Consider the following 15,451-nt stretch of genomic DNA (forward strand, 5'->3'; position numbering starts at 1 on the left):
CATGAATGGAGGTCACTCCTGCCTTGCGACTCGTGGATTACGTAACGTTCATCTAGGGAGGTGGAACGCCCACCTCTGGCTGTCTGCTGGCCCTGCATGTGGCGCCTCCTCTCTTCAGCGGAAGTATTGGTCGTCGGGATTGTTCCGCGGAGACTGCGTCTGGGGCCTGTCTTATAAAGACTTGTGATAGAAATCAATCACAAGTTTCTTGAGAGCTGCAACGCAAGTTGCGATTGATTTGGGGACTTGTGATTAATTTGAAGGCTTTATAAGACGGGGCCCTGGGGGGTGTTTCATAAAGCTGTTCGTAAAGTTACGAACGACTTACGAACGACTGGTGATCAGTTCTTGTGCTGCATTATTGAAACTCTGATAAGTATAGCACATCAAAACTGATCACCAGTCGCTCGTAAGTTGTTCGTAACTTTACGAACAGCTTTATGAAACAGGGCCCTGGTTTCATGGAATCCTCTGCGGAGAGCCGATTAAGTTAATAAATGTTATAATCATAAACATCATAGGGTGGCATTTCGCTTCTCATGGCCGGCGGCGCGGAACCGGGGGCGCCCCCCCCCCCCCCCCCCCACTTTCTGTGCACCATACAAAGGAATACATAAGGTGTGTCATCACTTTGGGCCCCCTACTTTTTTTTAACCCGGAAGTACGTAAGTGGCACTAAAAAGAAATAGAGATCTTGAAGCGTGAGGAGGGCGGCAAGGTTATGTTTTTGCCCTGAAGTCCCCCCCCCCCCCCTTTTTTTTTCTTGTCAGCTGAAGAAACCCGGAAGTGGACAGAGAAAGATGAGCTGCCACGTGAGACCTTTGCTTGTTAGCTCATGAAACCCGGAAGTGCCCCCCCCCCCCCACTTTTGAAAACTCTCTGTCGGCCCTGCTACTGACTCCTGCACAGTCAGTAGTAATGCGCAGACTGGTTATAAAAAAAGAAGAAAAAAACAAACAAACAAACAAACAAAACCGTACACCAACTTCTCTGTGAATAGGTCACTAGTTCTAATTTGAGCATTAAAAGTTTGACCGCATTCAGTGCTATTTTCAAACAGTCCATTATAAGAAAGAACAAAATAAAACCTTTGCGGTAATACCTCACTTGTTATCAGGGGTGTGAGAGTACCTTTAAAAAAGTCTGAAAAAAATCTGAAGCTTATGGGAACAAAGTCTGAAATGCCTTAAACTATATAAATATCTTAGTGCATCTGAACTGAATCTGAAAGGGGGGGGGGGGTTGGGGAATAGCAAAAAAAAGTCTGAAATCAGATTCTAATCCGATCTCTCACAGCCCCTATATGTTCATAGCGAGAATGAAGTTGTTTAAAAATATTCCATATTTTCTTATTATTTTCTTTGATTATCAGCAGTTTTATTGGCAAGTGTCTAAAATAAACAAGAAAGTAGTTATCTCATTTTGCGATCAAACTCTTTAGATGTTAACTATTGAATTAAAAGAGACAATACAAGATCGTAATTGTTGTAATTTGTGTTGAAATTAAATGAAGCGGATACTGATAATACATCAAGTGCATCTCACCCAATAATGCTCAGAGTAATCAAATCAAGAAGTCGATCGCTCCAAGGAGCAAAATGCTTGGAGTGGAAATCTGACCCTCACTTTTGTGTAAGAGAGACATAACAGTTCATGTTTAGAGCCATCAATAACTATATGTCAATGGCAGGTAACTGTTCTAGCCTCTGTCTCCCGTGTGTAATGTATACCTAATCCTTTCAGATTGAGGTGGAGAATTCGATGATCCGAACTTCTTCATGAGAAGTAAAAGTAAAGTAAAGGGCTGAAAAGAGACTAGTGCCCAATGTATATGCATTATCTACTTTGTGATTATTCCCTTTAATGACATTAATGAAGATTTAATGAAGATTCGAGAGTGTGCGACTGAAACATGATGATCACGTAACTATGTCAAATATATACACACAAAAATTACTTAGTATGATTCATGAGTGTTCCAGTGACATTTCGCAATTTTGGTACATGTATATGATTATCAAATTTGTGTGAATTGTAGGTATTCAATTTGCATAATTTCATGAAATAAATGTATATAGCATTGTTTCTTTTTAATTATTTTGTGTGTACCAGACCCCTCAGCTGTAAAGGCTCGTGCATGCATGTTATTCATTTTTTTTCAATTTTCTTTATACAAAACATGTATTGCTGTTGTTTTTGTTGTTGTTGTTGTTGTTGTTGCTGCTGCTGTTTTGTTCTGCTTGGTGATTTTTTACCCCGTATGATACCAACCAGTCATTTACACTCGTAGAGGGCTCCACTTCAGATACTTTACCTGTATACGTCAAAGCCTACGATTGATGGAGATGCACCTCACAGTTATGTCATCTTCGTTTCCGTAGTGTAGTGGTTATCACGTGAGTCTAACACACTCAAGGTCCCCGGTTCGATCCCGGGCGGAAACAAGATTTTTTTTTTTTTGAAGATGCAGGCCAACATCGTCCCAGGATGTGGAGTGAAATGTATTATCGTAATCCCTTTACATTCCGACGATTGCAGTACATTGCTTGTTTGGTTTGTTTGGGGTTTTTTTCTAATTGTATCGAGAAAAAAAAAGATGAGATTGGAAATAAAATTTGATTTGAAATGCCTTGACTTTTGAATTGAAGTAAGATAAATTGGTTCGTTGAATTCTGGTAATATGAAACTTTTGGTAAAATACATTATGTCTTGCCCTGACATTTTCAATCTTATCTGGTCAGTTGGACCCGAACTTTGATTGGGTCGTATAAAGAGAAAATTTGATTGGCCAATAAGTTTTTCTGTTTTGGTGGAGCAAATGCGAAGTTTGAAATTGTTTGTTTGTTTGTTTGTTTGTTTGTTTGTTTGTTTGTTTGTTTGTTTGTTTGTTTTTTCCAGTCAGTCACCGTTCTAGCCTTCAGAGGAGACGGGTGTGTCTTACTTGCCTTAATTTTGGCTATATGTCATCCATTACAAATATGTGGTGAAATTTTAAGACACCGGCTAGCATGTGTCGGCTTTCAGACTAATCGCGGTACATCGCCGCCGAGTCAGCATCATCGCAAAGTAAATTTCATCTCAACCCTGGTCGTCGCATTTTACAACAAGATGTTTTATCAAATTTGGAGAGAAAAAAAAAGACAAAAAACACTTAAGCGACTGAGTGCAGCAACCGAGCTGGGAAGGGGGAGGGTGTGGGAAGAAGGGGTATCTCCAGGGGTATATCCCCTCCCACACGAGGGAGACTTTTCATTCTTAACCCGCTCCTATTAACCCGCTTTCACATGGAGGAGGAACATGGACGCTCCTGCCCCAGCACGCTTGCATCACTGTACTAAAATGAATCTATGGATGGGCGTCAATCGGTTTTCATTTGGGGGGGGGGGGGGCGCAAAACTTGGAGGATACGTGCAAGAAAGCGGAGCGACCGAGCGGGGGAAGGGGGGATTATTCCCCCCCCCCCCCCCCCGGGACATTTTGCATTTTCACTCCTGAAATTCAGCGATCTGGTGCACACATTTTGTGAAATATTTGGAATTTCTTCCATCTAAAAAGTAAGAAAAATAAATAGTCAAGGAAATGCAAATGGCTATAATAGTCTCGATTTATCTCTTCTTGCTCCACGCAAACTGTGCGTCACAGTTGTGTATTCTGAGATGGGGGTGGACGGGTGAGTGGTGCGGAGTGTGTCATAATTGGGATATACCCCATCCCACAAGACGGAGCTTTTGCTCTTTTATATTCGAAATAAGACGATCTGATGCAATTCTTCGTTTGTTTGTTTGTTTGTTCGTGGGATATAGGGTGCTATTTTGAAAATTGTAAGTGTAAGTGCAATTGTAAGTCTATGGAGGGGGACAGAGCAAGGGGAAAGTGTGGGAGTGGGTTATTTCCCCTCTCACACGAAGCACGGGGAATTCTACATTTTCAGAACTGAAATTCAGCAATCTGGTGCACACTTTTGGTGAGTTATTAGGATTTGTTTCTGTCTAAAAAGTAAGAAAAAAATTAAGGGAAATGTGAATCGCTAAATCGCGGCATCTCTCACCTATAACATGCGCGTACGCCAATACCGTGTAGGCCTATACTAACCAATGCTAGTCTATTGGGGTGGAAGGGGTGGGGATGGGAGGGGATACCCCTCCCTCACCATGGAGCTTTTTCATTTTTAGAATTGAAGTGAAACCATCTGATCCACAATTTTTTTTTAATATTCGAAAAAAAAAGTTTATCCCCAAAATGCATAGGGTGCCTAAAGGAAGCACAGTGGTCACAATTCATATAAAGATGGGACGTTTTAAACAAAAGTTAAGTGTATCAATAATATACAAAGTACATTTTACCAGAAAAGGTTTAAAGTAATGAAATCATGAAATAAATCCTTCAACGTAGCAAAATGTTTTTGAGTGGAAATCTGATCCTCGTATTTTTGTCATGATGATAATGATTCTCTGTTGTTCATTGTTCATGTTAAATCTGGCAAAATCATATAACGTCATGCCCTGAAAGGGCACGTAGAATGTTATGCTTCGTAGATGATTGTTTTTGTTTTCTTTCTCTTCTCTCTCTCTCTCTCTCTCTCTCTCACCCTTATTTCACGAGCATCATGTTGGACCCTTTTGTTTTTCTTCATTGTATAGGCCTAATGTTATTCGTTATTGGTTATCGGTTGCCAAAAGGTCAAGCTCTGTGCTTATTCTTGGCAATCGTTCTGTATGCAAATTAAGATGTAGCCTAATTCATGTAATTATATTACAGATGTATTGTATAATTGATGAAAATGATGATAATTGTTGAAAGTATTCATACTACTGTTATTTTGTACTAATGTTAATGAAATTGCAGAAAATTGATGTATTTGACAAAAAAATAGCATACAGAGAATAAATCAAATCAAATCAAATCAATAATGGTGACATGCTGGTAACAGTTCATATTGATCGCCATGTTTAAAATCATTTCATTGGTAGGTAATAGTTTTAGCCTCTATTTCCCATGTAAAATATACCTGAAACTTTCAGATTTACGTCCAGAATTTGATGATCCAAACGTCTTCCATGAGAAGTAAAATTACGCCCGGGAGAGGGCTGGAAAGAGACTATAGTGCCCAATGTATGCATTATCTACATTTGTGATTATTCCCTTGATTAATCCGTGTTCAAAGTTCGAAGACTCATGTGTACTCTGCAGTCAAATATTAAAGGGGGTGATTACTAAAATATCAAACTGACAAAGCAGCAAATGAAGCGTCTTTCCGGATGGTAGATTGTAGACTCACACCAATGACCATAGAATCGAAATGTTTCATGAATGTTCGAGTGCCATTTCATAATTTTGGTATACATGTCATGTCTTCAGTGATCAATGTGTAAATGGTGTATATTCAATATATTCAATTTACGCAAATTTCGTGAAATTATACGCAAAGGGCCTACATGTCATTATTTTTTATTTTATTTTTTTTTGCGTGTTTAAAACCCTTCCCTCTTTTTCGCTTACATGTAAAAGTAGGCGGGGCCTACTGATTTATGTTCGTCCCGTACTCATTGCAGCTGTATTAGGCCTATATTTTGTATGGCTGGTGCGTGATGTTCATTTTTTTCAATTTTCTTTATTTAACTAAAAGATTTTGTTTTTGTTTTTATATGTTTTTTATGATGCCTCTGTGCCAGTCATTTGCACTCGTAGAGGGCACCAATTTAAATGTTCACCTGTTAACAGCCTATACAGCTCATAATGTAGCATCTTCGTTTCCGTAGTGTAGTGGTTATCACGTGAGTCTAACACACTCAAGGTCCCCGGTTCGATCCCGGGCGGAAACATGCCTTTTTACTGATGGTGCAAACCAACAGAATCCCAGCATGTGGAATTGACTAGAAACGTAATAACTGCTCTCCATTCACATTCAGACGATTACAACTCTTTATTTCTTTGGTTGTTGTTTTTTGGTAATTTTATTTTTAAGAATTTGATACTGGAAAGAAAATTTTATTTGAATTGATTTGAATAGAACTGAATTGAATTGTCATTATACATGAAATAAAACAAATACATTTTTTGAGACTATCAAACTACATTTGTATGAGATAAGTCAAGTATCTTATATTCCTACATCACACCTGCATGCTGTTAAATCTGCTGTACAATAATTACACCTTGTCCATCAACCACCTTGTCGGTGTGGTTTATCATTTCACTAAATGAAGCAGGTATCACCCAGACGGGGTCGCTATTATTCAAGAAAAAGACGTGTCAGTGCATGTGGTGATGCTGGCGTGCAAAAAGTCAGTCTGTAATTAATTCATAATGTGAATACTTCCCATTGCCCCCTTTTTTAGTTGGCTGAATGCTTCACTCGTTTTCAAAACTACATAACGAATATAGGGCCTAAGCTTGTCCAGCACAAATCTTATACAGTAATTGAATTTATGTTCATGTTCATACCAAAAGAAAATAACTTGCTCAGGCCAGCGGGCCAGAAAGAACCGTCAATTAACACTTGGGAGCATCCATTTCATTGGTTTGCATGTGGATGAAGTATCAAACTTTGTCTCTGTAATTGCCAAATATGCCTACCTGAATGAAGGCTGTAAATGAACACTTTGTTTCTCTCAGAGGTTTTGCTAGCAAGCACCGTTTCAGATAGCCTGGGATTACATGAATAATCGTCACATCAGATAATGATATCATACACATTTGAAAACCCAGGGTGTGAGATATCACAAAATGATAACCTCATTTTGTTCTTTTTTGTTCTTTTTTGCTTGTCAGGTGAAGAAACTCGAAAGTGGAAGGAGAAAAATGAGCTGAAGACCCTTTTTTTTTTTTGCTTGTCAGCTGAAGAAACCCGGAAGTGGAAGGGGAGAGATGAGCTAAGGACATCTTTTTTTTTTTTTCTCATGAAACCCGGAAGTGCCCCCCCCCCCCCACTTTTGAAAACGCTCCACCGGCCCTGTTACAAGTTGAATTTCAACACAATTTTCGCATGAAATAGGCACCTTCTAAATTGTGTTTAGAACAGTAAATTTTGAAACGAATTCAAAGTTACAAACATGTAACTCAATATTTACCTCGTAATGTATGGGTCGAATGACAGGCCAAAAAAAAGAAAAAAAAGTCCTCACATTTTTTGCAGACATTTTTCTCCACAGATCCTCTGACAAGCAAAAAAAAAAAAAAAAAAAAACAACCAACCAACCAAAACCAAACAAACAAACAAAGCAAAACAAAACAAAAAACAAAGAAACATAGGGGGGGGGGGGGAATCCCCCTAAGCCCCAAAACAAGGGGGAAGGAGGTCGAGTGGTATGGGCATCATGTAGCGCCAGGCCACAGCGCCGCCGCCGCCCACTGATGCATTGCACTCTTGGAATCGAAGAAAATGGCATCATCGAGCGCAAGTAACGGGGCTACGCCTTCTGCCAGCAGAATGCCTGATTTCTCAATTTTAAAGCAGCTCGCAAGGGAACATCTGGTCCATCTACTGGAATCTGTTAGTATGATGTGATATTAAGCAGTAAATTTAATTGAAAATGTAGCAGGAAATCCAAACCAGTTACGAAGAAAACAGAATTAGCATTACACGAATTTTAACGAATGGGACCGTTAGAATGTAATTTTTGTAGCTTTTGACGGTGAATGCAATGAATGCGTATTAAAAAGCGTAGGCCTAGTAAAATTGTACGTGTAACGAGCGTTAGTGGCTGGTAAAATAAACAGGGAGAATGCAGTCAGTGGCGAGATGGTGTATCGTTAACCGCACCATGGGTTGTTTCACGAAGTCGAACTTAATTTAAGATTGACTAAAAATTATGGTACCGGTATGCCACCAGCACCACCACTGGTTTCCCTGTTCAATTTCATTAGCCTATTCATTCACTTCAATTCAAATTATAATACCTTTAATGTTTACAGAATAGAACTATAATTCCGGCATTGTTATTTATTTTATCTTGTATTATCAATGGCTACAGGAAAAAAGTCTCCAAAATCTTCATTTTCATTAGAAAGTTGAGCAACATTGAAGATACACCCAGCATACCATAATTTTTAGTCAATCTTAAATTTTAAGTTTGACTTAAATTCTTTGTGAACCCCCCCCCCCCCCCCCCCCCCCCTGTGACCCCGACACATTCGTAACTGGTCACAGCGCCCCACGCCGGAGTTAGTAGTGTATAATTTGATCTAGCCTCTCAAGTTTCAGGATTGATGACAGGCACTTAATCTGAGGCCGAGTAGTAACAGCTAGCACCAAATCACTAAACTAGAATCATATTTAAGTAGAGTCTAGATCTAGACAGTATTGACCTGGACTAAACGTCTATAGAAAATCATTGAAAAAAAAAAAGAAGGGATTTGTGTGTATTTGTGGCCTATGTGGGTATGTGTTTTGCAGTCAACTGTATTAATATACTACATACTTGACTAGTATTGAATATGCAATAATTATTGACTGCGAGGACGATGGTACAATCGTTGAGGTGCGAGGTGATCTGCAAGGTGTCTATCAGGCTGAGCCAAAAGTGAGGGCTGATAGACACCTCAAGGATCACCAAGGCAATGTTATATTGTATCCATTGCCTGAGGTATTGTTAGGAGATGATTATATCCCACATCGCTTAAACAAACTCGAGATTTGATAAAAATGTATTTGAACCATGCAGATTTTTGTTTTTTTAATTCAGAGCAGGTGGAATGGGGGGGGGGGGGAGGGCCCCCACTTTTTGGCACCAAGCATAGGAATACATAAGGTGTCATCAGTTTGGGCCTCCCCCCCTCCCTACTTTTTTCACCCCAGAAGTGTGAAAGTGGTACTAGAAAAACAAAACAAAACTAGAAACCATGAGGGTGGTAAGGCCTTTTTTTTGTTTTTGTTTTTGTTTTTTGCTTGTCAGCTGAATCAACCAGGAAGTGGCACCAGAAGTTGGGCTAGAGGCCCTTTTTTTATTTTTTTACATTTTTTTTTTTACTCTTTAGCTGATTAAAGTCGGAAGTGGCTCAACAAGTATGAAGTGGGCCCCCACTTTTGAAAATGTGGCAACGGCCATGTAATTGTGCTGAATATTAGAACACAGGTGATACAACTGCAGTTCAGAGCAGTTGAATGAACAAGATTAATAAATGTTAATATCTATTTATGACGAACAAGCAATAGGCCTACTGATGTACCGATAATTGTGCAGTGTGCATCAGCGGATCTACCGACCTTGGCCATTGCCAATAGATGCAAGCGATACCTTTACCGATTGCAATCGCGAGTATGTTAAAAAGTATATCACAGACATGTGTGTATATATATGCTAGTACCACGGCATGGATGTTGAGAGAAAAAACATCTCTCAGTCGGGTGTTCCAAATGCGAGTAATCCCATTAGTCAAACATGATATATGGGATAAAAGTGTAATAGCATTAAAATTTTCTCAAACTGTTCTAGAGGTAAAATACAGTAGGCCATGTTTATCCTAGACATGATAATTTAGCTTTCTTGTTTTTTAGTTAACATTCAAAAATATAAAATGAAAAAGTCCCATCTCAGTTGTCAGTTGGAGGGAGAGTACATTTAGAAATCTAACAACGCTGATAGTAATATTAAAGAAATTTCAAGCTGATGACTTGCTGTCTTGTAACGCTATTGGAATTGGTCACGTTCATTAACATGCTTATGTATGTAGCTCCACTTCATACTGAAACTAAAACCTCCAACTATCACAGTGAGATGCCAAATGTCAATTCAAAGAGGCAACTCAGTCAGATTAGCCTTGTAGATATCACTTGATATTTCTTGAATGACTCGGTGGCACTTGGGGTCCACAAGCAGTCTGACTTGAGGATATTAAGTATAGACTATCTTATCTAGTCTTTGTGGGAGTACCTGTTTTTAAGCAGGATGTAGACCCACTTTAAAAAGTGGTTTGACACTCACTGCCTATGTGCTCGAGCCTGCTTCTTCTAGCAAGATGTCAACAAGTTTAATTTGATATTTCATTGTTCCTGAAGTAAACAGTTCAAGTTAGGCTCAGGTAATTACAAATGGTGTAAAATCAATATCATAAGTAAACCTTGTTTTGACATCTTGACAAAACTGCAGTGAATTGCAATTGGTTGGTTCTTGTAGAAAAGTGAGCTCATTTGCCTTTTGATTGTTTCTTCAATGTATGTATTGATGGTATTTATGAATTTGTGTATTTGTTTTCATTCCAGATGCCGGGAAGCAAAGATTTAGTAATAGAGCCAGACTTAATGAGACCTCTGGATCGTGTAGCAGGGGCGCAACTGCTAAGGGTAATGTGTTCTCTCATTATTTCTCTGTATAGACATATGACATATTTAATGATTTGCAAAAAATATGTTCATGGTGGTAAGGTTGAAAGGTTATACGGTTACAATTTTAGCTGTAGTATTTGTGTAATTAAAGGGTAAGTTTCAGTGTAGAGTTTAAACATTTTGTCCCCATCAATTAATATTTTCAAGTCTCTGACATATTTTAGTCCAGTGAGACTCAAATTAAATGACAGAATTTAATTTTAGTTTATTAATTTAACTAAATATGATCAATTCACCATACATCTGCACTGCTTAAGTTCATGTAATTACAAAGTTTGACATCCTGGAGTATGATTTGTACATGACTACTTGTATCAACCTCACGAACCCTCTGAAAGAATACCAACTTCAGATACAAGTCCTCCTCGTTTGGAATTTATGTAGAGATCCATGAACTGAATACATGGTAACCGAGCCGGTACTGACTGATTTTTCATATTACTCCTACAGCCGTCAAATTCCCTGGTGAACTTGGACATATGTCATATTTTACACTTACATGAAGCTGCTATCCATTCTTAGAATCTTCATGTGTATTTTTTCTTCCCCAGAGTCATGGAGTTGACAAAATCTTCAAACTTGACACAGATTCTTTGGCGGGAGGTGGCTACGGGTAACATATTTTTTTTTTCTACTATATTCATATCCTATAAAAACATGATACAGAAATGAATTATGACATCTTATTATCATGACAATAATGGCATCATGTTCTATGGAGAGGTATGTGTACTCCAAATTTTTGTTTAACCGCCTTCAATTTGATAAAAGTTTGAAATGCTGTGAAGGAAAACTTTCAATTTTTAATGCAGTAAGAATTTGTTTGTTGGTTCTTTTTTTCCCCACCAGATGACTTAACAACAAAACTTTTGTATTGCTATCTTTCATATTTAGATGACATGATCTATATTTCACAAGAAATCTCGCTGCAAGTCAAAATCAAAATTGAGTGTGTGTATGCATACCAGTATCTATCTACAGCAGTGTGTAATGTTCCTCTCTTCTTCTCTTTTCCCTGTTAGGCGCATGTATCTGGTCAGACCATCAGCTCATGTGATCCAGCGCATTGCAAGTAAGTTTTGGTGTCGTCCCTCTGGATTTGTGGATTTGTCAACCCGATTTCCCCCCCCCCCCCCATTTGGAAGAGACCAACGGCTCAATTGTCTGAATGTATCACCAGTTTGAATGAAACTCTAGGTTTACCCTAAGAAGTAATAGTAAAACAATCTGTTAAAGGTACTTAAATTGGTGATGTTCCAACGTCGTATTATCTTACCTTAACAAGATCAGACAATGCATCAAAAATGCACATAAGGGTCGCCCTTTATTGCTTCAGTGTGTACAAAAAATAAAGTTTCGAAGATTACATCAAATGTATTGTAAGTGCATGAAGTTGTTTCATTTGACTTGTTAGTGCTATACATGTATGCAATAATATTACAGTAGTGAGTAAATATAAATGAGGGAAACTGCCTGATTTGGTCTACTCTGTTGCTACATATCTTTTCAGGTGGAAATAGAGAGCATACACTTTAAACTTTTATGTGGAGTGCATACCAGAGAGTAACAAAATATCCGGAGTGCCCGAACATTATTTGCTCTAAGAAGCATCTTGTGTTGTATAACTTTTGTCTCCAGGTCAGATTCGAAGTGACAAACAGAATGAGAGGCAACGACGGTACTCTATAATCTTTGTTCCAAGAAAGGTGAGAGGAGAATGATATTCATAGATTGTACCTTCTTAACCCTCCGCCAAGGAGGTTAGGTTTTTGTTGAGGTTTGTTTGTTTGTTTGTTTTACTTGTTTGTTTTTCTGTCTGTCTGTTTGCCAAACAACTCGAAAATTTGTGAATGGATTTTGATAAAACCAACCAACCAACCAACCAAAAAAAAAAAAAAAGATTATTGCACGGGGATCAGATTGTTAAATTTCGGTTATGATCTGGATAACTGTCTGGATCGAGGATACTTAATTTTTTTTTCCTTTTGTTTGAAAGATTATTGATTGGAAATAGGGTCATCAAATGCCGGAGTTCAGATAGTGCATGTTTGAGGTGTGCATACTCACATAGGGCGCAAACTCAAGGCGATGAGGTAAACTCTGAGACACAACGAGCAGGCTTCTTTAATCATTGGGAAATAACGGCAATTTTCAGCATGTGTGTATGGGGGAAAATAAAGCTGTTTGGCAGAGGTCTGTGCTCTCTGAGTGTTTTTCTAGTTTTTAGCTCACCTGAGCCAAAGGCTCAAGTGAGCTATTGCGATCGCCCTTTGTCCGGCGTCCGTCGTGCGTCGTGCGTCGTGCGTCGTGCGTCGTGCGTCGTCCGTCGTCCGTCGTCCGTCGTGCGTCGTGCGTAAACTTTTTACATTTTCATCTTCTTCTTGAAAACCCCAAGACCGATTTTCATCAAACTTGGCAGGTAGCATCCCTAGGGGGTTAGGAACTCAATTTGTTAAAATGGGCACCATGACCCACCCAGGGGGCCCCCAGGGGGGCCCAAACCCCCCAAAATTAAGGAATCTTTAAAAATCTTCTTCTCTAGAACCAGAAGTGATAGAGCTAAGTTAATACTATGAGTTAGTTCATTGATGACTGTAGTTTCAAGTTTGTTCATGGCAGAATCAGGGATGCCCCCCTTGGGACCCAGGGGAGGGGGGTGGGGAGGGGTTCTAATGGGGCCTAAATTGTACATTTTCATCTTCTTCTTGAGAACCCCATGACCCATTTTCACCAAACTTGGCAGGTAGCATCCCTAGGGGGTTAGGAACTCAATTTGTTAAAATGGGCACCATGCCCCACCCAGGGGGCCCCCAGGGGACCCCCAGGGGGCCCAAATCCCCCAAAATTAAGGAATCTTTAAAAATCTTCTTCTCTAGAACCAGAAGTGATGGAGCTAAGTTAATACTATGAGTTAGTACATTGATGACTGCAGTTTCAAGTTTGTTCATGGCAGAATCAGGGGTGCCCCCCTTGGGACCCAGGGGAGGGAGGTGAGGAGGGGTCCTAATGGGGCCTAAATTGTACATTTTTATCTTCTTTTTTAGAACCCCATGACCCATTTTCACCAAACTTGGCAGGTAGCATCCCTAAGGGGTTAGGATCTCAATTTGTTAAAATGGGCACCATGTCCCACCCAGGGGGCCCCCAGGGGGGCCCAAACCCCCCAAATGAAGGAATCGTTAAAAATTTTCTCTAGAATCAGAAGTTATACAGCTAAGATAATACTATGAGTGAGTACATTAATGACTGTAGTTTCGAGTTTGTTCATAGGAGATCCAGGGGTGCCCCTCTTGGGGGCAGGGGTGGGGGGGGGGGGGGGGGGGTTGGTTAGGAAGGTCCAAATGGGGGCCTGAATCGTACATTGTCATCTTCTTCCTGAAAACCTCATGATAGATTTTCGTCAAACTTGGCAGGTAGCATCCTTAGGGGGTCAGGATCTCAATTTATCAAAATGGGCACCATGCCCCACCCAGAGGGCCCCAGGGGGCCCCCAATTCCCCAAATTAAGGAATCTTTAAAAATGTGGGCCCTTATTGTACATTTTCATCTTCTACTTCAGAATGCCTGGTCAAATTTTGGTAGAGGTGTGAATAATTTAGATTAGTGACTGCGTGAAAGGTGAACTTGCGATACTCAGGTGAGCGCTAGACCCGCGGGTCTCTTACGTGATGTCAGCAGTAGGCTGGGATGGAATTTAATCAAATAGACGTCGGTGGCGATTAGGCTGGAGCGCCGCGCTCCCCGGGGCGCAATCTCTGGGCAGCCATCATTGGCAGCAGAGCACCCACCGAGCAATTGCCCCCATCAAGCCGAAGATTAGGATCATATTTTTAACCCAAACTGATCAATGATGGTTGAGAGAGGAAGAGGTCCATTGACATGCAGGAATTTTTAATTTCATCAACTGGATGTAGCGTGTTTTCACATAGACCAGTATCAATGTGTTCGCAAGGGATCCTTGTGTTAGCAAATACAAAATGTGCATTGTTACAGTAGCAACAGCGCTCACACATTGCTGCATTTTGATACAATCTGGTTCTTGTTTCACATACGGGGAAAATGTAGTTCACATTTCTGTAGCATTTCTAAAAGTAGCACTTTTTTTGAAAATACCAAGAATTGCTCTTTGATACAATTTAGTTTGTTTCTTTGTTTTGGGGGATGTATTTTGCAATATTTATTTATTTATTCTAATCCAAGGCCAAAATTGAGCCAGAGTAGCCATATGGCTGATAGTGCACCAAACCTTAGATGTGACTGAGTTAGTGATGTTATCTAGAGAGCCCTGGATAATACATTGTATCCTGTCAACAGCTGTCTGCAATGTCATTGCTATAGCAACCAGAAGCTCCATTGTCAGTTATTCCCAGCGTACTCAGATCGTAAGTGACTTTTCAACCACCATTGTGGAGTATTGCCAAAGGCCCCAATTTCCTATTCAAAGTGAGTTTCATAACATGACTGCAGATTTGTACAAGTGTTAAATGTCTTTCTTTCATTCATGACTTCCTGTCACTGTAAGAAAATCTTTCACCAGTTTTGGTATATCAGCAACTTTATAGTGAGAAAGAGCTGCATATATTACAAAAGAACATATTCAACATTTAGTTGGAATAGAAATCCCACATATGTGGTTCACATGGCAGACTGCAAAGCTACATTGTAGTACTTCACAGCTATTGAAAATGTAACACATGATACAGGGAATATTTCACTGAACTGCTCCCCCAATCTGATCAGTTCAGTATCTTCCCTTTTAGAATTATTGTATGTCTCAAATACTAAAAGTTCACCTGCAAGACGTCTCTCTTTCTACAAACATATTATGAATATATTCATCAATAGTGTGTATTTATGTGATATTGACCTGCCCATTTGAAGTATGTGTGGATGGTGACCATGTGTTTGTGCCTTCTCTACCCTGTTTTTCCTGTCTCTCTGGTCTATCTACCTATCTATCTGTCTGTCTATTCTTATCTCTCTCTCACTCTCTCTCTCTCTCTCATTCTGTATATATCTTTGTCTGTGTACGCAGGTGCAAAGAGGTCAAATATTTAGCAAAACTACCCAACGTCAGCGTGGTCATCCCGTTCCACAATGAGGCCCTGTCCACGTTAAAGCGCACTG

At 39.7% G+C, this 15,451-nt stretch overlaps 1 long non-coding RNA gene and 2 other non-coding genes across 3 annotated transcripts; all 3 read left to right on the plus strand.

Annotated features, from left to right (window-relative positions):
- The first annotated feature begins 2,371 nt into the window (after window positions 1-2,371).
- Window positions 2,372-2,444, plus strand: Trnav-aac (transfer RNA valine (anticodon AAC)). Its single transcript has one exon. It is a non-coding gene; the product is annotated as a tRNA-Val (tRNA).
- A 3,305-nt stretch (window positions 2,445-5,749) lies between these two features.
- Trnav-aac (transfer RNA valine (anticodon AAC)) lies at window positions 5,750-5,822 on the plus strand. Its single transcript has one exon. It is a non-coding gene; the product is annotated as a tRNA-Val (tRNA).
- A 4,408-nt stretch (window positions 5,823-10,230) lies between these two features.
- Window positions 10,231-11,995, plus strand: LOC139714671 (uncharacterized). Its single transcript, XR_011709732.1, has 4 exons — window positions 10,231-10,282; window positions 10,876-10,937; window positions 11,347-11,396; window positions 11,963-11,995. It is a non-coding gene; the product is annotated as an uncharacterized lncRNA (long non-coding RNA).
- Window positions 11,996-15,451: the final 3,456 nt, after the last annotated feature.

This window comes from Diadema antillarum, unplaced genomic scaffold (assembly GCF_040938485.1).
Source record: "Diadema antillarum isolate AM-2024a unplaced genomic scaffold, OU_Dant_1.0 seq00002378_RagTag, whole genome shotgun sequence".
Lineage (NCBI taxonomy): Eukaryota > Metazoa > Echinodermata > Echinoidea > Diadematoida > Diadematidae > Diadema > Diadema antillarum.